The sequence below is a fragment of the Triticum dicoccoides genome, chromosome 2A, assembly GCF_002162155.2.
Source record: "Triticum dicoccoides isolate Atlit2015 ecotype Zavitan chromosome 2A, WEW_v2.0, whole genome shotgun sequence".
NCBI classification, from domain to species: domain Eukaryota; kingdom Viridiplantae; phylum Streptophyta; class Magnoliopsida; order Poales; family Poaceae; genus Triticum; species Triticum dicoccoides.
The window spans coordinates 570,588,884-570,609,854 of record NC_041382.1 but is presented as its reverse complement, the minus strand read 5'-3'; positions in this window follow the sequence as shown (position 1 = coordinate 570,609,854).

Here is a 20,971-nt window from a genome sequence, read left to right as displayed (position 1 = left end):
CCGCGCCGGCCGCCGCCGACTGCCTCCTCGCGTTGTCGCCGCGCCACCACCCGGCTCCGGCCTCCTCCTCCCTCCTCGGCCACCGCGGCCCCCAACTCCGGCGAGCTCCGAGCCGGCGAGCACTGTTCCGGAGAGATCCGGCCGCGCCTCGGTTTCCGTGCAAACCCTAGATCTTTCCCGGAGAGGTTGATTTTTTCACTAAGTCCCAGAAATTTCAGTCCATGTGCACATGTTCGCGGCTCCGTAACTTTGCATCCGTAGCTCCGATTCATGCATATAGCATATCAAAATGTTCATCTCAGAGAGTAAATCATTTCATTCCATTGCAATATTTTTATTTGAGCTCATCTTGATGCCCGGAATGCGGTTAGAAGAGGGCTACTTGAGTTAATTGTCAGATCTGCTACTCCGTTTAGCACTTTTGTCATTTTTGCCATGATTAATGTGTGCATGCTATGCCCTTGAGTTCTACATGTGTTTTGTTAAGGGTTTTGTCATCTTTCCAGAGGTGCAACCCATGTATTTTTAAGATGTGTGTGGTGACTTGTGCAAGCTTGCAAAGTGGTGCACTTGCTAATTCTGTTTTCAGGGACTTAGTAATTTCACTAAGTCCTGGAGCTGTTCATCTCATGATGCCATATGTTCATGTTGTTTCCGAGGGATCCGTGCCTCTTTTGAGGATGTTTAGTAAGGATGTTTTGTTAATTTTGTAGTTCTCTATCCATCCATGTCTTTTTTTGTAATTATGGAGCACCCTAGCTTGAGTCAATCGAGCTCTACTTTTGCTACTTTGTGAATCTGGGCAGATTGTCAACTTGTTTCCAATTTTGCCGGTGATGTTGTAGTTGATCCGTGCATGCTATGCTATTGTTGTTGCCATGTATAGCTTGTATTTTATGCCTTCTTGATGGGTGTATGCTTGTCTTGCCATGACTTGCACCGTAGTGAGTGCATCAAGCTCGTAAACAATGCCTACTTGAGTTATATTTCAGCATGTGTCAGTTTTCACCAAGTCTGGAAACTGATTATGTTTTTGCTATGTTCACATACTTGCAATTGTATTTTCTGATCCCTTTTGGCTCAAGGCCACTAAGGGACTTTTGTTAAGCTCTTTGAGTAGCTCCATGTCATGCTTTACCTTGCCATGTTCAGGTCCTGTAGCATGTAGTTTTATTGCTCCGAAGAGGGCTACCTGATCTGAAATTCCAGACAAGTGTTAATTTCACTAAGTCTGAGATCTGTTTGTCATTTGCATTTTGCCATGCTTGTTTGTACCTGTTAATGGATGAATTGGCCGAAGCTCAGTGCTAGACTTTTGTTAAGTATCTTGTATGCATCCCTGCCATGTATTTTGTTGTCATGTTTGGGTGCTGTAGCATGTTCATTTCATTGCATTTAGATGCCTGCTTGCTGTAAATCGCAGACCGGTGCCATATTTGAATCGCTTGCCATTTCCAAACCGTAGCTCCGATTCCGACGTTCTTTATATCGTTTTCAAGCGATTTCATCTCATCTTTCCAGTGGAACACTTGGATTTCCAAGTTGAGGCCAGGTTCATGCATTTCCTGTCATATCTTGCATTTTGCATCCCGCATCGCATCCCGCATAGCATACCATCTTTGCATTGCGTTGTTTGAGTTTGTACGTGGTTGATTGTATCCTTGTTGCTTCTTTGTCTTGTTTGGGTAGAGGCGGGAGACGAGTTCACTAACGAGGAGCCCGTTGAGTTTGCTTTCGAGGATCCAGTCAACTCTGACAACTGTGCAGGCAAGATGATCATACCCTCAAAATCACTACTATCTTTGCTATGCTAGTTTGCTCGCTCTTTTGCTATGCCATTGCTACGATGCCTACCACTTGCTTGCAAGCCTCCCAAATTGCCATGTCAAACCTCTAACCCACCATTGTCCTAGCAAACCGTTGATTGGCTATGTTACCGCTTTTGCTCAGCCCCTCTTATAGCGTTGCTAGTTGCAGGTGAAGATTGGAGGCCGTTCCTTGTTGGAACATTTATTTACTTGTTGGGATATCATATTATCTTGTTATTTTAATGCATCTATATACTTGGTAAAGGGTGGAAGGCTCGGCCTCTCGCCTAGTGTTTTGTTCCACTCTTGCTGCCCTAGTTTCCGTCATATCGGTGTTATGTTCCCAGATTTTGTGTTCCTTACGTGGTTGGGTTATAATGGGAACCCCTTGATATTTTGCCTTGATTAAAGATTTTCCAGTAATGCCCAACAATGGTCTTACCCTTTGCCACCTAGCCTCTTTTTCCCTCGGGTTTCCGGAGCCCGCGGGTCATCTTATTTTAAACCCCCCCGGGCCAGTGCTCCTCTGAGTGTTGGTCCGACCGAGTAGACTGCGGGGCCACCTCGGGGCAACTTGAGGGTTGGTTTTACTCGTAGGATGTCTCATTTGAGTGTGCCCTGAGAAAGAGATATGTGCAGCTCCTATCGGGATTTGTCGGCACATTCGGGCGGTGTTGCTGGTCTTGTTTTAACCTGTCGAAGTGTCTTGAATTACCGAGATACCGAGTATGATCGGAACGTCTTGGGAGGAGGTCTATTCCTTCGTTGACCGTGAGAGCTTGTCATGGGCTAAGTTCGGACTCCCCTGCAGGGATTGAACTTTCGAAAGCCGTGCCCGCGGTTATGGGCAGATGGGAATTTGTTAATGTCCGGTTGTAGATAACTTGAACCATAATTAATTAAAATGAATCAACTAAGTGTGTTACCGTGATGGCCACTTCTCGGCGGAGTCCGGGAAGCGGACACGGTGTTGGAGTAATGTTTGCGCAGGTTGCTCTCTAGTTTCTCACTCGCGCTTTGCCTCCTCTTCTCGCTCTCTTTTGCGAATAAGTTAGCCACCATACTTGCTAGTCGCTTGCTGCAGCTCCACTCACATTTTACCTCGCCTTACCTATAAGCTTGCATAGTCTTAATCGCGAGGGTGCAAGATTGCTGAGTCCCTGTGGCTCACAGATTACTTTTACACCAGATGCAGGGCCTGATAATTCCGCTCCAGGAGATGCGTATAAGCTCAAGTGGGAGTTCGACGAGGATTCTCAACGTTACTATGTTTCCTTTCCCGATGATCAGTAGTGGTGCCTAGTTGGGGGTGATTGGGACCGTGTCGCATGTTGGGTTATCTTTTATTTTGGCGCCGTAGTCGGGCCATGAGTGTTTGGATGATGTAATGTTATTTATATACTTGATTGACGTGGCGAGTGTAAGCCAACTATGTTATCTCCCCTTTATTATTCATATTACATGGGATGTTGTGAAGATTGCCTAACTTGCGACATATGCCTTCAATGCGATTATGTCTCTAAGTCGTGCCTCGACACGTGGGAGCTATAGTCGCATTGAGGGTGTTACAGTGATCCTGGCCATGGAGGGCCCTATGTAGATAGACAGGCTTCGAGAAGCCTTCTTTCTTTCTAGCGTCTGTACTCGGACTATTTGCTTCCGCATGTGCTTGTATGCTTGTATGACTTGAGTGTCGGTTCATGTGACCCCTACCTGTATGAACATGTTATGTATGGCTCTCTGGAGCCTTTAAATAAAGTACTTGAGTTGTAGAGTTTTGTTGTGATGCCATGTTGTATTTGCACATATCGAGCATATTGTGTGTATGATTGAAATGCTTGGTATGTGTGGGATCCGACAATCTAGTTGTTTATCCTTGGCAGCCTTTCTTATGGGGAAATGTAGTCTAGTGCTCCTCGAGCCATAGTAGTCTGCTACAGCCCGGTTCACCGGAGTCCTGCTAGCCCAGCACTAGTGCTCAGGACACTTGACTGGTCGGCATGTGTTTCACTTTGTTCCTATGTCTGTCCCTTCGAGGAAATGTCACGCGGTGACTTCCAGAGTCCTGCCTAGCCTGCTACAGCCCGGGTTCCCTGGAGTCCTATTAGCCTAGTGCTACAGCCCGGATTCACATGCTGATGACCGACATGCTCGATGTGATTCATGTATGCCTGTCCCCATAGGTCTGTGCCGCTTTGGGTTCACGACTAGCCATGTCGGCCCGGGTTCTCTGTCATATGGATGCTAGCGACACTATCATATACGTGAGCCAAAAGGCGCAAATGGTCCCGGGCCACGGTATGGCGACACCTGTGGGGATACCATGCTTGAGGCCGCAATGTGATATGAGGTGTTACCGGCTAGATCGATGTGACTTGGAATCGGGGTCCTGACAGCGTTGGCATCAGAGCCGGACTACCTGTAGGTTCGTTGAGCCAAACTGGTCGATGTCGAGTCTAGAAATGCTTTAGTTATATGTAGGGGAATTGATTGTGGGAGGGAACGTAAGGCTCTTTTTACTCCTTTACCTTATGCCCTCTGATCTGTGTCATTCTCTTCTCTTTCTACGTGGTTTAAGGACTAGGCTCTCTTCTCTCTGTCAGGTTCACGTGTTACTAATCCGTAGTAACTTATAGGATTGTTGGTTACTAGCCTCAGTTCAGTTTCTACCATTTTAGTATGTTATCAGTTGAACCAGAACCTTGATATGTTGTTGTTGAGTGGTTTTGCAATCTGTTGTGAATGTCTCAAATCTGTTCCTGAGCATTTACAGCTGTTATGTTGTCCAATTTTCCCTAGAAATTCTAATGTCTTTGCATTGTGGTTGGGCTTTCAGATGGCCACTCGTGCTCAAAACCAAGTGGTTCGCCTGACCCGGTACCTCGATGTGCCCGGTCATACTGCTATGTTAGTCCGAGTAATGATCGAGACGGGTTACCATTGGTATCCCGAATACACTGTCGAAGAGCAATTCCGAGACTTTAATCAAAGCCAAAATTTCTGCACCGTCAGGATATTTCCTTCTTATCCTGGATCTACCGAGCCCCTCCACTGTTCCTATGTACTCGGGGTTACTGTTGAGATGGCTGTGCAGGATGCTGCCTATTCCATGATGACCATCATGCGAGTCAGGACTGGCCTGCTTCGGAACACCGACTTCCGTTATATGCCAGCTTCACTCCCGGGAGCGCAAGGGTATCTCCAGGCTATCTATGCTAACTCCACACGTGAGGACTCACTAAATTGCACCACTTCCAAGATGCTCGAGGATAAGGACCGAGAGAATCGGGCCTTGAGACTGGAGCTTTTCAACACCCGTGCTGATCATTGGGGCACTTGACTCACCTGCTATGCAAGATGGATGTATGGATACGAGGGATCTGTATCCTGTGAGATCTGCTCTGCCAGACATGGTGGATTGGCGTGATGTGGGAGGCATCACCCCACCCCGTGGTCCCCGTAGGCCACCGTTTGTTGGTCCAAGACCTCATCCTAGCCCCTATGGTCCACAAGCTCCTCAGTACTGTCTATTCCCGGATGATCACATTGAACTTCTAGGCTATGGAGGTGACTTCTATGAGGACTACTACGGAGCTGTCTGAGTTAGTAGTAGTATCACTAGTATTGTAATAGTTGTATTTCCACTGTCCTGCGTGACTAGTGGAATATGACTTAGTGTGTAATCAATTTCGGAGGTGTAGAAAAATAATGTATAGGAGCTTGGAATGCCTCCGATGAGATGTAACGTCTTTCATCATAGTTGTACTGTAGCCTGGGCTTGTACTAAACTATGTATGGTGTGTATGACCGTTGGTATATATATGGCAGTTCTATATTACCATGTCATACAGATGAACATCTCTGCATTCCGTGTTATCCATTACATTCTGCACTTCCTTGCTAAGTTTGTGCCGTCCTTATCTAAACCATTGTCTTGTTTTCTCCTAGGATGGTCAACACCCGCAGCAACCCTGCTGCCCCGGAGCAGGGGGAAGCCAGTGCAGTTAGGGGTGAAAATCTGCCTCACCCGCCTTCTCTGGCCGAAGTGATGCTGGAGGCAGAAAGAAACAAGCATGAGACTAACCGCTTGCTGGAGCGGATTGAGCAGAACACTGCACGCCATCAGCGAAATGACTTGGTGTCAATCAATGACTTCATCAAGTTGTACCCACCAGAGTTTAACCATTCCGTCGAGCCCCTCGACGCGGATGACTGGCTTCGCAGCATTACCCACAAGCTACGTTCTGCCAACGTAGCCGAAGCTGATAAGGTTACTTATGCTGCCTATCACCTCGAAGGCCCTGCTAGCCTTTGGTGGGAAAATTTTGAAGCTATGCGCCCGGTCGGCCAAATCACTACTTGGGCTGAATTCAGTGAGGCTTTCCGTGAGCATCACATCCCGGAAGGTCTCATAGATCGCAAGAGGGAAGAGTTCTGCAATTTCACCCAGGGAAGACTGACTGTGGATGCATATAGTCGTGAATTTGGGAATCTGGCACGATATGCTCCTGAAGAGGTATCCACCGACGCTAAGAAGCAGGCAAGGTTCCGCAAGGGACTTAACCCTGAGCTTCGCCGCGATCTTCGTCTGCACAAGTGCACCTCCTTTCAGAAGTTGGTCAATAAAGCCATCAGTGCTGAGACAGGCCAGTCTGACTATGATGCTTCACGCAAGCACTCTCGTGATTTTGGCTCTTCATCCGGCTCTGGATCTCAGAAGCGCCGGGTGTGGATTCCAAGCACGGCACTGCCACCCAGGTTCATTCCGAGGCCATCCTTTGAGGCGCCTCGTCCCAACTAGCAGTTTGCACCGTCCAAGCCCTATGGTGGCCCCGCTGCTAATGCTGCTCCGCGCCCCAATGTTGTGACATGTTTCAAGTGTGGAGAGCCGGGTCACTATAGTCGAGAGTGTCCCCAGAACAACAACCCCAATCAGTCTGGAAAGTCTGTTGGTCGCGGTAAGCCAGCGGGAAAGACATTCTACGCCAAGGCGGTCACCACTGCACGTGGACATGTCAACTATGTCTCAGCCGAGGAGGCTCATGAGGATCCTAACGTCGTCCTTGGTACGCTCCTTGTTAATTGCCATCCGACATCTGTTCTTTTTGATACTGGAGCATCTCGTTCATTCATATCTGAGAGCTATGCTTGATTGCATAACACAACATTCTGTGACATGCCCACTACCATGGAAATTCAAACCCCTGGCTCTAGATGGAAAACTTCTAGAGTAAGCCATGGGAATGAAATTCTTGTCGATAGACTTGTCTTCCTTGCTTATTTAATAGCTCTCAAGTCCTCGGACATAAACATCATCTTGGGTATGGACTGGATGTCAGCTCATTATGCTAAGATTGATTGTGCCACTAGAACCGTTCAACTTACTCACCCATTGGGCAAGACAGTCAATGTCTTAACTCGAGTGGCCAAGCGCCAGCTTTACTCCCTAAATGCCAACCCCTTCCAGACCTTGAAGATATTCCGGTAGTCCGGGACTTTCCGGATGTCTTTCCAGAAGAACTGCCAGGTGTTCCACCTGACAGGGATGTCGAGTTTGTGATAGACCTTGTTCCAGGAACCGTTCCAATTTCTAGAAGACCCTATAAGATGGCACCCTTAGAACTAGCTGAGCTTAAGAACCAACTCGATGAGTCCTTGAAAAAGTGTTTCATCCGTCCTAGTTCCTCTCCTTGGGCTTGCCCCGTCCTCTTCGTCAAGAAGAAGGATGGAACGGATCGGATGGTTGTAGATTACCGACCTGTCAACTTGGTCACTATCAAGAACAAGTATCTGCTTCTCAGGATCAACGATCTATATGAGCAGCTCATTGGATCCTCAGTCTTTTCCAAGATGGATTTGAGGTTGGGCTACCATCAAATCAAAATCAAAAACGGGGACATTCCCAAAACGGCCTTTGTTACTCGTTATGGCCAATACGAGTACACCGTTATGTCCTTCGGTTTAACCAATGCCCCAGCCACCTTCTCTCGGTTAATGAACTCGGTCTTCATGGAGTATTTGGATAAATCCGTCGTAGTATACCTCGATGACATACTCATCTACTCCAAGAATGAAGAGGAACATGTCGAATATCTAAGGCTGGTATTGACGAAACTTCGAGAGCATCGCCTTTATGCCAAATTCTCCAAGTGTGAATTTTGGTTGCCAGAAGTGACTTGTCTAGGCCATGTAATCTCTGGTAAGGGTATTGCTGTCAATCCCGAGCGAGTTCAAGCCGTCCTTGATTGGACTCCACCTGAGATGGTCAAGCAAGTTCGGAGCTTCCTTGGCTTAGCGAGCTACTGCCGCCGCTTCGTTGAGAACTTCTCCAAGGTTGCTAAACCTCTAACTGAACTCCTCAAGAAAGATAAAAAGTTCGAGTGGACCCCACAGTGCGAGTTCAGCTTTCAGGAACTGAAAAGACGCCTGGCATCTGCTCCCGTACTGGTACCACCAGATTTCTCCAAGGACTTTATTATCTATTGCGACACCTCGCGACAAGGACTAGGTTGCATACTCATGCAAGATCGTCAGGTAATTGCCTATGCCTCACGGCAATTACACCCACATGAGGGAAACTATCCCACACATGATCTAGAGCTTGCAACTATAGTCCATGCACTCAAAACTTGGCGACATTACCTTCTCGGTAATCGTTGTGAGATCTTCACCGATCACCAAAGTTTGAAATATATCTTCACCCAACCGGATTTGAATCTCAGTCAACGACGTTGGGTCGAGTTGATCTCGGATTACGACTTAGGAATAACTTACACCCCGGGCAAAGCCAATGTCATGGCTGATGCGCTAAGTCGTAAATCTTATTGTAACAACCTGATGTTACAACAAAGTCAACCACTTCTCCATGAGGAATTTCGTAAGCTTAATCTTCACATTGTTCCTCGAGGATTTCTATCCACCCTGGTGGCGAAGCCTAACCTTACGGATCAAATCATAGCTGCCCAGAAGCATGATAAGGGCATATCCCGGGTTAAGGAAAACATTGCTAGCGGAGTTGCTAAATGTTTTTCCATGGATGAGCGAGGTGTTGTCTTCTTCGAGAACCGCTTGGTGGTTCCCAAGAAACAACATCTACGCCAGTTGATTCTTAAGGAAGCTCATGAATCCCCTCTCACCATTCATCCCGGTAGTACTAAAATGTATCAAGACCTACGCCAGAGGTTTTGGTGGACTAGAATGAAGAGAAAAATTGCTCAATACATTGCTAGTTGCGACGTCTGTCATCGTGTTAAAGCAGAGCACCAGCGGCCTGCTGGCACCCTTCAACCTTTGGCTATTCCTGAGTGGAAATGGGATAAAATCAGTATGGATTTCATCACTGGGTTTCCCAGGACCAAGAGAGGGAATAATGACATCTTCGTCGTGATCGACCGTCTTTCCCAAGTAGCCCATTTCCTACCTGTTCGTGAGAGTATCACCGCTAGCCAGCTAGCTGATTTATACATCTCCCGAATAGTGTCTCTTCATGGTGTCCCATTGGAAATTAACGCAGACCGTGGGAGTCTCTTCACCTCTCGATTTTGGGAAAGTTTCCAAAATGCTATGGGAACTTGTCTCTCTTTTAGCACCTCCTTCCATCCTCAATCAAGTGGTCAAGTAGAGCGAGTCAATAAAATTCTGGAAGATATGCTCCAAGCTTCTGTCATCTCATTCGGAATGGGTTGGGAGAAATGCCTTCCATTCGCGGAGTTTGCTTATAACAATAGTTATCAAGCTAGCTTGGGCAAAGCTCCTTTCGAAGTTCTCTATGGACGAAAATGTCGAACGCCTCTTAACTGGTCAGAAACCAGGGAAAGACAACTCTTTGGCCCGGATATGATCCAGGAAGCAGAAGAGCAGGTTCGCGTTATTCGTGAGAAATTGAAAACGGCCCAATCGCGCCAAAAGAGTCAATATGACCGCAAGCATAAGCCTATGTCTTATGAAGTTGGCGAGAAGGCTTACCTTCGGGTTACACCTTTAAAGGGAACCCATCGATTCGGTATCAAGGGCAAGTTGGCTCCTCGTTACATTGGACCCTTTCGAATTCTTGCCAAACGAGGGGAAGTTGCCTACCAGTTGGAACTACCTCCACATCTTTCCAGAGTTCATGATGTCTTCGACGTTTCTCAACTCAGGCGTTGCTTCTCGGATCCTATCCGTGGAGTGGACCACGAAACGCTTGATCTCCAAGATAACCTCACATATCGAGAATATCATGTTCGTATCCTTGATCAAGCCGAGCGTACCACTCGACGCCAAAATATTAAGTTTCTCAAGGTTCAATGGTCACACCATTCCGAGCAAGAAGCTACATGGAAAAGGGAGGATCGTCTTCGACTCGAGTACCCCACCTTCTTCCCGGCGGATTCTAAATCTCGGGACAAGATTCGTTTGAGTGGGGGTGAGTTGTCACATCCTAGCTAGTCATGCATTAGAGTGTTGCATCATGTCTACCTTTCATTAGAAACTTGAATTGGGGAAGACTGAACCCCCAGCACCCCCTCTAGAATCAACTAAGGTTTACTAAAAATATTTCCAATGAACCTGAAATGCCCTTCTAAAAAGTTCACTCTCTTTGTCTTGGGTTAGAACCTCTGGAAAAATTGGTGCACAATTTTCTAGGTCAACAGAAGGTCATTGAATTAAATCATATGTAATTTGCATTTGGGCATTTGAATGCTAGTAAATATTTCAAATGCTCAAATAATTCTGAAGATAAGTGTGGGTTGTTGGGAATATTCTAAACAGAGCCTTTGATTATTTTCAGGATTTTTAGAAGTGCCTAGCTATTTTTAATAAAGCCACAAACCTACAGAAAAATAGAAAACAGAAATTAAAAGAGAGGGAGAGAACTTACCTGGCCGCAGCCCATCAGCTGGCCCACCTGGCGGCCCAGCGCTGTGCTGGCCCATGCCAGCCAGCTGCTTCGTCCCCGCCAGGCAGGCACAGAGCTGACGCCGGTGAGCGCGAGCTCGCCATGGCACCAGCAGCTTGCCGTTTCACGCGCCTGGACCCTAGGCAGGCTCCACGTCGCCGCCCCGACCCCGTGGACACCTCACTCGCCCCCCTGCCTCTCTCCCTCGCTCTCCCGCACCATGGCCGACGCACCTGCCGCCACACCGCCGCCGTAGTCGCGCCCTCCGTCGTCCTCGTGTCGAGCCACCATGTCCAGAAGCTCCGCCGCCCTCCCCTCCTTCGAGCAAGCCGAGCCCCGAGTGCTCGCTTGCCCCGCAACCTCTACAACAACCTCGCCCGACTCCGCCATCGCCGGAGATCCCCTTCGTCGTCGCCACCGCATCAGCTCGTCCCCAACCGTGCCATCCATTCCTACATGACCGTCGTGAGCTCAGCTACCTCCCCATCCTCTCCGTTTGCCTTCTCGTGCACCATAGCAACTGCACGAAGCTTCACCGCATGCGCCACTGCCGAGCTCGTCGCCAACGTGTCTCCGGCCAACCACCGGCCACACCACCGTGTCCAACACACTCACTGCATCCCCAGGAGCCCAACGCACCTCACCACGCGCCTCGCCGTGCCCTGTAGCCTCGGGCTCATCTTCACCCGACTCCGGCGACCGCCAAGGTCGTCGTCGGCGACGTTTCCGGTTACCCCGAGCTCAACCACCACCACCAAACGCTGCGGCTTGCTCCCAGCTACGCGTAGATGCCCTCCGCCGCTCATTTGGTCATCGGAACGCACTAATGCACTTCCACCACTGCGTCTGGCCTCGTCGGCGGCTAAACGCCGGCGGGTTTGACCCGTTGACCTTGACTGAGTGGGCCCAGGTTGACTCCCCTGAGTCTATGACAAGCGGGGCCCCCCTCTGCTAATTAACCTAGATTAGTTTTAACTAAATTTAGTTAGTTTAAATAACTGCTGACACGCGGGACCCACTGGTCAGGTTGACCTGGAGGTCCCCGTTGACCACTAACGTCACCCTCACGCACTGCTGACGCAATAACTAATTTCTGGATTTATTTTTATATAGAGAATTCCAGAAATTGTTGCAAACTTTAAAAAATCATAGAAATTAATCTGTAACTCCATATGAAAAGATTTATATATGAATTTTGATCAGAAAAATTAAATCTATCCATTGGTAATGGTTTCATGCATGACAAAACAAGTTAACCTTGCTGTTTAAGCAAAATAAGATGATGCACTAATATGGCTATGTTAAATGAACTAACATTTGAATATTTGATTCAAATGGGTTCATTCCTTTCTGTTTTAGCTTGCATTAGGCCAAGACACATTCATTTTTCCATGTCATAGCATGCATCATATTGTTGCATATTGTCATGTGTTGATTATGTTCGGTGTGTTTTTCGTGGTAGTTTCTGCCTCCGAGGATAACCCTGAATATCCGTCTGAAGGGCAGTATCCTACTACCACTACATCACGCAAGCAGCCCCATTGATCATATCGATACAATCCCATGTTCTCGCCTCTGCTCTCATTTACTACATTAAGACAACAACGTTTCAAACTGCTGTCTGCTACGGTAGTTGAACCCTTATCCTCTGCATGACCTATCATTGCCACAGTAACTAGATGAAACCCACTAGCATGTGTAGGAGTTGATTGAGCCATGTATGTGTTTCCTACCTTGCTATGCCTGCTATGCTTAGAGTTGTGTCAGGTCTGGTTCATCTACCTGATGGGCTAGAGTGAAATGATTATCTCGGTAAGCTGAGGGATGTGTTGAACATGTTTTGGTAAAGGTATCGATGAGAGGCCATGTAGGAGTACATGGTGGGTTGTTTCATTGAGGCCGTCCATAAGAACTGAGATCTGTATGCGTGATTTAAGATTCGGCTACTACCACACATTGGGCCCTGAAATATGACCCCGCTCGACTTACTGACCCCTCTCGTCCTCTGTATAGTAGTTGCAACTAGTTTCTAGTGTTTGTAGGTTATGTGTTGGCGGCCGTGCGTAGCGCTGACCCTAGGGGTGGGCTATGATGCGGTAGATACACTGTGGCCGGGTATGTCGGGCACCCGTTTGGCGTCTCGGGACCCTGTACACATCGTTTGGGGCCGTTGAGGACACCCCGTCCGGATTTCCTTGCGGATGGAACCTGAATAGGCGATAAACCTGGACTAGAGACTTGTGTGGTTAGTCAGGTCGTGGTCTACACCCACATCGGCTTTCGCTTGAAGTCTGCCGAGCACATGTCGTGTGCAGACGCTAAGTGGTGGAAACATGTGTGACGAAGTACACCCCTGCAGGGTATAAAACTATTCGAATAGCCGCATCCGCGGTAAAGGACTACTTGGTTGCCTATATAGTTCATAGACAAGTTAATGGTTACCACTAAAAGACTCAAGATAAGTGTGAGTACCGAGGATGACCCTCTCGTAGGATGACGAGGGAGGATCCCCGGTGGAGTATTGTGTTGGTGATTAGTGGACTCGTGTGCGAAAACTATTTTACTAGTGGTGTCCTGTAGGATAGCTTAGCCAAGAGTCAAAGATGGCTTGCTGCAATAACTCCACCACCTTCTTGAGAATGAGCATGTATAGTAGGTTCTGATGTAAGACTTGCTGAGTACCTTTGTACTCATGATTGCTTAATTACTGTTTTCAGATGACAACACCACCCCCTCCAATGGGTTTTATGTAGATCTCGACGTCGATGAGTGACTTGCCACCCAGGTGGTGATCCTGGCCATGGAGGGCCCTATGTAGATAGACAGGCTTCAAGAAGCCTTCTTTCTTTCTAGCGTTTGTACTCAGACTATTTGCTTCCGCATGTGCTTGTATGCTTGTATGACTTGAGTGTCGGGTCATGTGACCCTACCTGTATGAACATGTTATGTATGGCTCTCTGGAGCCTTTAAATAAAATACTTGAGTTGTAGAGTTTGGTTGTGATGCCATGTTGTATTTGCACATATCGAGCATATTGTGTGTATGATTGAAATGCTTTGTATGTGTGGGAACCGACAATCTAGTTGTTTATCCTTGGCTGCCTTTCTTATGGGGAAATGTAGTCTAGTGCTCCTCGAGCCATAGTAGTCCGCTACAGCCCGGTTCACCGGAGTCCTGCTAGCCCAGCACTACTGCTCAGGACACTTGACTGGCCGGCATGTGTTTCACTTCGTTCCTATGTCTGTCCCTTCGAGGAAATGTCACGCGGTGACTTCCGGAGTCCTGCCTAACCTGCTACAGCCCGGGTTCCCCGGAGTCCTGTTAGCCCAGTGCTACAGCCCGGATTCACACGCTGATGACCGACATGCTCGATGTGATTCATGCATGCCTGTCCCCATAGGTCTGTGCCGCTTTGGGTTCACGACTAGCCATGTCGGCCCGGGTTCTCTGTCATATGGATGCTAGCGACACTATCATATACGTGAGCCAATAGGCGCAAACGGTCCCGGGCCACGGTAAGGCGACACCCGTGGGGATACCATGCGTGAGGCCGCAATGTAATATGAGGTGTTACCGGCTAGATCGATGTGACTTGGAATCGGGGTCCTGACAGCCTTCTACGGGCCATAGAAACAGTGGGCCTTCAACGGGCCATAGAAACAATGGGCCTTCTACGGGCCATAGAAACAATGGGCCTTCTACGGGCCGTATCATCAATGGGCCTTATACCGGTCGTATGATCGATTGGCCAAACATGGGCCAAACATGCCGCATTCTGGCCGTAAACGGGCTAGAGTTGGAATCGTCCGTTCATGGGCTGACCATAACGGGCCATCGTTAATAGGCCGTATTTGATGACGCTATGAAAATGGACCAACGTACTAACGGACCACAAACGGGCCGACTATAACCACCGGCTGAATTTGGCCCAGAAGCAGAAAATGACAGTAATGGGCCGTAAGTACAAGAATGCTGGAAAATAGCCCAAGAATAAATGGGCTCTGAGAAGGCCGAAAGATAACATGGGCTGGAAACGGCCCAACGGAATAACGGGCATTAATGGGTATAAAGTGATACACTGTTCTTTACGGGCCAGTTTCACCATGGGTCGTTAATGGGTGTAAAGTGATACACTATTCATTACGGGCCAGTTTCACCATGGGTCGTTAATAGGCCAGGAGTTACATAGGGCCTCATATGGGCCGAAAGACGTCATGGGCCATACATGGGCCAGAAGTGAAAATGGGCTGGAATCATATTGGATGGCCCAGATGACGCTACTGGGCCTAATTCGAATAGGGCATAACGGGCCTTGGGTTAGTGGGTTGTAAATGGGCTATATGCGAACAGGTCGTTAACATGCTTTCCATGGGCCGGCCCGCCACCTTTTGACCAAGTCAAACGGGTCAGCCTTTTCACAGGAATGGGCCTCTGTTGGGCCGTGCCACATGTTGACGTATCATAGGCGCCTTCTGTCCAATGAGTGGATGACATATGTCCCAACGATGAGCCGACACGTGTTTCCTCCAGCCAATGATGATTTTACACGTGGAAAATCCCCATTGGTCGGGGTTGTTAACGGGTTATCGGATCCAAAACCCAACCCGATAGCTTAACGGTGTTCCGTTACGGTGGATGCCACGTGTCGGTCACCCTTGACGAAAGCACTTCTGTGACGCGTGATTTATCGTCATGGAAGTGGACACTTCCATGATGATAATTTTGGTAATGTCATGGAACACTTCTACGACAGCACAGGTGTGACTATCTTGATTTTGTCATAAAATCGTCATGGATGTACATGCATGACAGAAAACGCGACCTACTATGACAAACACGTATCATCACGGAAGTGTATTTTTTTGTAGTGTACATCTCATCAAAATATCGAACGAATACCAAATTCACATGACTACTTATAGCAAGACTTCTCCCATGTCCTCGGGAACAAACGTAACTACTCACAAATCATATTCATTTTCATAATCGGAGGGGTATTAATATGCATAAAGGATCTGAACATATGGTCTTCCACCAAGTAAACCAACTAGCATCAACTACAAGGAGTAATCAACACTACTAGCAACCCACAGGTACCAATCTGAGGTTTTGGGACAAAGATTGGATACAAGAGATGAACTAGGGTTTGAGAGGAGATGGTGCTGGTGAAGATGTTGATGGAGATTGACCCCCTGCCGATGAGAGGATCGATGGTGATGACGATGGTGATGACGATGGTGATGATTCCTCCCTCCCGGAGGGATGTTTCCCCGGCAGAACAGCTCCGCCAAAGCCCTAGATTGGTTCCGCCAAGGTTCCGCCTTGTGGCGGCGGTATTTCGTCCCGAAAGCTTGCTTATGATTTTTTCCAGGGTGAAAGACTTCATATAGCCAAAGATGGGCACCAGAGGCCTGCCAGGGGGCCCACGAGATAGGGGGCGCACCCAGGGGGTAGGGCACGCCCCCACCCTCATGGATGGCGGGTGGCCCCGCTCTGGTGCTTTCTTCGCCCAATATTTTTTATATATTCCAAAGCTGACTTCCGTGGAGTTCCAGGACTTTTGGAGTTGTGCAGAATACGTCTCAAATATTTGCTCCTTTTCTAGCCCAGAATTCCAGCTGCCGGTATTCTCCCTCTTCGTGCAAACCTTGTAAAATAAGAGAGAATAGGCATAAGTATTGTGACATAATGTGTAATAACAGCCCATAATGCAATAAATATCGTATAAAAGCATGATGCAAAATGGACGTATCAGGTACACCTTCTATCACAGATCCGAAGGCAAGATATTTGTTGCTAATAATGGATCCTTTCTAGAGAAGGAGTTTCTCTCGAAAGAAGTAAGTGGGAGGAAAGTACAACTTGATGAGGTAATTGTACCTTCTCCCTTATTGGAAAGTAGTTCATCACAGAAATCAGCCCCAGTGATTCCTACACCAATTAGTGAGGAAGCTAATGATGATGATCATGAAACTTCTGATCAAGTTACTACCAAACCTCATAGGTCAACCAGAGCAAGATCCGCACCAGAGTGGTACGGTAATCCTGTTCTGGAGGTCATGTTACTTGACCATGACGAACCTACGAACTATGAGGAAGTGATGATGAGCCCAGATTCCGCAAAATGGCTTGAGGCCATGAAATCAAAGATGGGATCCATGTATGAGAACAAAGTGTGGACTTTGGTTGACTTGCTCGATGATCGGCAAGCCATAGAGAATAAATGGATCTTCAAGAAGGAGACTGACACTGACGGTGATATTACTATCTACAAAGCTTGACTTGTTGCGAAAGGTTTTTGACAAGTTCAAGGAGTTGACTATGATGAGACCTTCTCACCCGTAGCGATGCTTAAGTCTGTCCGAATCATGTTAGCAATTGCCGCATTTTATGATTATCAAATTTGGCAAATGGATGTCAAAACTGCATTCCTTAATGGATATCTCAAAGAATATTTGTATATGATGCAACCAGAAGGTTTTGTCGATCCTAAAGGTGCTAGCAAAGTGAGCAAGCTCCAGCTATCCATTTATGGACTGGTGCAAGCCTCTCGGAGTTGGAATATACGCTTTGATAGTGTGATCAAAGCATATGGTTTTATACAGACTTTTGGAGAAGCATGTATTTACAAGAAAGTGAGTGGGTGCTCCATAGCATTTTTGATATTATATGTGGATGACATATTGTTGATCGGAAATGATACTGAATTTCTGAATAGCATAAAAGGATACTTGAATAAGAATTTTTCAATGAAAGACCTCGATGAAGCTAACTATATATTGGTCATCAAGATCTATAAAGATAGATCAAGATGCTTAATTGGACTTCCACAAAGCATATACCTTGATAAAGTTTTGAAGAAGTTCAAAAAGGATCAAGCAAAGAAAGGGTTCTTGCCTGTGTTACAAGGTGTAAAGTTGAGTCAGACTCAATGCCCGACCACTGCAGAAGATAGAGAGAAAATGAAAGTCATTCCCTATGCATCAGCCATATGTTTTATCATGTATGCAATGTTGTGTACCAGACCTGATGTGTGCCTTGCTATTAGTTTAGCAGGGAGGTGCCAAAGTAATCCTGGAGTGGATCACTGGACAGCGGTCAAGAACATCCTGAAATACCTGAAAAGGACTAAGGATATGTTTCTCGTTTATGGAGGTGACAAAGAGCTTGTCGTAAACGGTTACGTCGATACAAGCTTTGACACTGATCCGGATAACTCTAAGTCACAAACCGGATATGTATTTTTATTGAATGGTGGAGCTGTCAGTTGGTGCAGTTCTAAGCAAAGCGTCGTGGTGGGATCTACGTGTGAAGCGGAATACATAGCTGCTTCAGAAGCAGCAAATGAAGGAGTCTGGATGAAGGAGTTCATATCCGATCTAGGTGTAATACCTAGTGCATCGGGTCCAATGAAAATCTTTTGTGACAATACTGGTGCAATTGCCTTGGCAAAGGAATCCAGATTTCACAAGAGAACCAAGCACATCAAGAGACGCTTCAATTCCATCCGCGATCAAGTCAAGTAGGGAGACATAGAGATTTTCAAGATACATACGGATCTGAATGTTGCAGACCTGTTGACTAAGCCTCTCTCACAAGCAAAACATGATCAGCACCAAGACTCCATGGGTGTTAGAATCATTACAATGTAATCTAGATTATTGACTCTAGTGCAAGTGGGAGACAGAAGGAAATATGCCCTAGAGGCAATAATAAAGTTGTTATTTATTTCCTTATATCATGATAAATGTTTATTATTCATGCTAGAATTGTATTAACCGGAAACTTAGTACATGTGTGAATACATAGACAAACAGAGTGTCCCTAGTTTGCCTCTAATTGACTAGCTCGTTAATCAAAGATGGTTAAGTTTCCTAGCAATGGACATGTGTTGTCATTTGATGAACGAGATCACATCATTAGAGAATGATGTGATGGACAAGACCCATCTCTTAGCTTAGCACTATGATCGTTTAGTTTATTGCTATTGCTTTCTGCATGACTTATACATGTTCCTATGACTATGGGATTATGAAACTCCCGAATACCGGAAGAACACTTAGTGTGCTATCAAATGTCACAATGTAACTGGGCGATTATAAAGATGCTCTACAAGTGTCTCCGATGGTGTTTGTTGAGTTGGCATAGATCAAGATTAGGATTTGTCACTCCGATTGTCGGAGAGGTATCTCTGGGCCCTCTCGGTAATGCACATCACTATAAGTCTTGCAAGCAATGTGACTAATGAGTTAGTCATGGGATGATGCATTACAGAACGAGTAAAAAGACTTGCCGGTGACGAGATTGAACTAGGTATGATGATACCGACGATTGAATCTCGGGTAAGTAACATATCGATGACAAAGGGAGGAATGTATGTTGTTGTGCGATTTGACCGATAAAGATCTTCGTAGAATATGTAGGAACCAATATGAGCATCTAGGTTCCGCTATTGATTATAAACTAGAGATGTGTCTCGGTCATGTCTACATAGTTCTCGAACCCGTAGGGTCCGCACGCTTAATGTTTCGATGATGATATGTATTATGAGTTATGTGATTTGATGTACTGAAGGTTGTTCGGAGTCCCGGATGATATCATGGACATGACGAGGAGTCTCGAAATGGTCAATATATAAAGATTCATATATTGGAAGGCTACATTCGGACAACGGAATGGTTCAGGTCATTTCGGATAAGTTTCGGAGTACCGGGGGTTGCCGGAACCCCCCCCCCCGGGGGGGGAGTTATTGGGCCTCATGGGCCTAATGGTGGAAGAGAGGAGGCAGGCCAAGGTGTGGCGCATGCCCCCCTAGCCCAAACCGAATTGGACTAGGGCTAGGGGGGCCGGCCCCCCCTTTCCTTCTCTTCTTCCTCTCCTTCCTTCTTCTCCTACTAGGACTAGGAAAGGGGGAAACCTACTCCTGCTAGGAGTAGGATTCCCCCCTTTGGGCGCGCCCCTTGTGGCCGTCCCTCCTCCTCCTCCCCTCCTTTATATACGGGGGAGGGGACACCCCATAGACACACAAGTTGATCTTTAGCCATGTGCGGTGCCCCCCTCCACAGTTTTCCACCCCGATCATATTGTCGTAGTGCTTAGGCGAAGCCCTGCATCGGTAACTTCATCATCACCGTCACCACGCCGTCGTGCTGACGGAACTGACCCTTGGCCTCAGCTGGATCAAGAGTACGAGGGACGTCACCGAGCTGAAGGTGTGCAGATCGCGGAGGTGCCGTGCGTTCGGTACTTGATTGGTCGGATCATGAAGACGTTTGAGGGAGTCCTGGATTAGGGGGTCTCCGAACAACCGGACTATCTCCATTGGCCGGGCTGTTAGACTATGAAGATACAAGATTGAAGACTTCGTCTCGTGTCCGGATGGGACTCTACTTGGCGTGGAAGGCAAGCTAGGCAATACGGATATGTGTATCTCCTCCTTTGTAACCGACCTTGTGTAACCCTAACCTCTCCGGTGTCTATATAAACCGGAGGGTTTTAGTCCGTAGGACATAACAACAACAACAACAACAACAACAACATACAATCATACCATAGGCTAGCTTCTAGGGTTTAGCCTCTCTGATCTCGTGGTAGATCTACTCTTGTACTACCCATATCATCAATATTAATCAAGCAGGACATAGGGTTTTACCTCCATCAAGAGGGCCCGAACCTGGGTAAAACATCGTGTTCCCTGCCTCCTATTACCATCCGCCTTAGATGCACAGTTCGGGATCCCCTACCCGAGATCCGCCGGTTTTGACACCGACATTGGTGCTTTCATTGAGAGTTCCTCTGTGTCATCGCCGTTAGGCTTGATGGCTCCTACTATCATCGATAGCGATGCAATCCAGGGTGAGATTTGTTGTCCTCGACAGATCTTCGTGTTCGGCGGCTTTGCACTGCGGGCCAATTCGCTTGGCCATCTGGAGCAGATTGAAAGTTACGCCCCTGGCCACCAGGTCAGGTTTGGAAGCTTAAACTACACGGCCGATATCCGCAGAGAATTGATCTTCGACGGATTCGAGCCTCTGCCTTGTGCGTCACGCGGTCACGATGAGTACGATTTAGCTCTACCATCGGACAGTGTTCAGGAGATCGCACAGGCAGCCACTCCGACCCTCAATTCGGAGCCAGTTGTGCCATCCATGGACGGGTGGATGGACCCCGCCACGGAGGCCTTACCCTCAGCGGCGATCGAGCCAAACATCAACCTTACCTTACACGAGAGCTGTGTTGTTAAACTGTCGGATCCTTCTCCGGCCACGGACTCCGAGCCGCATGC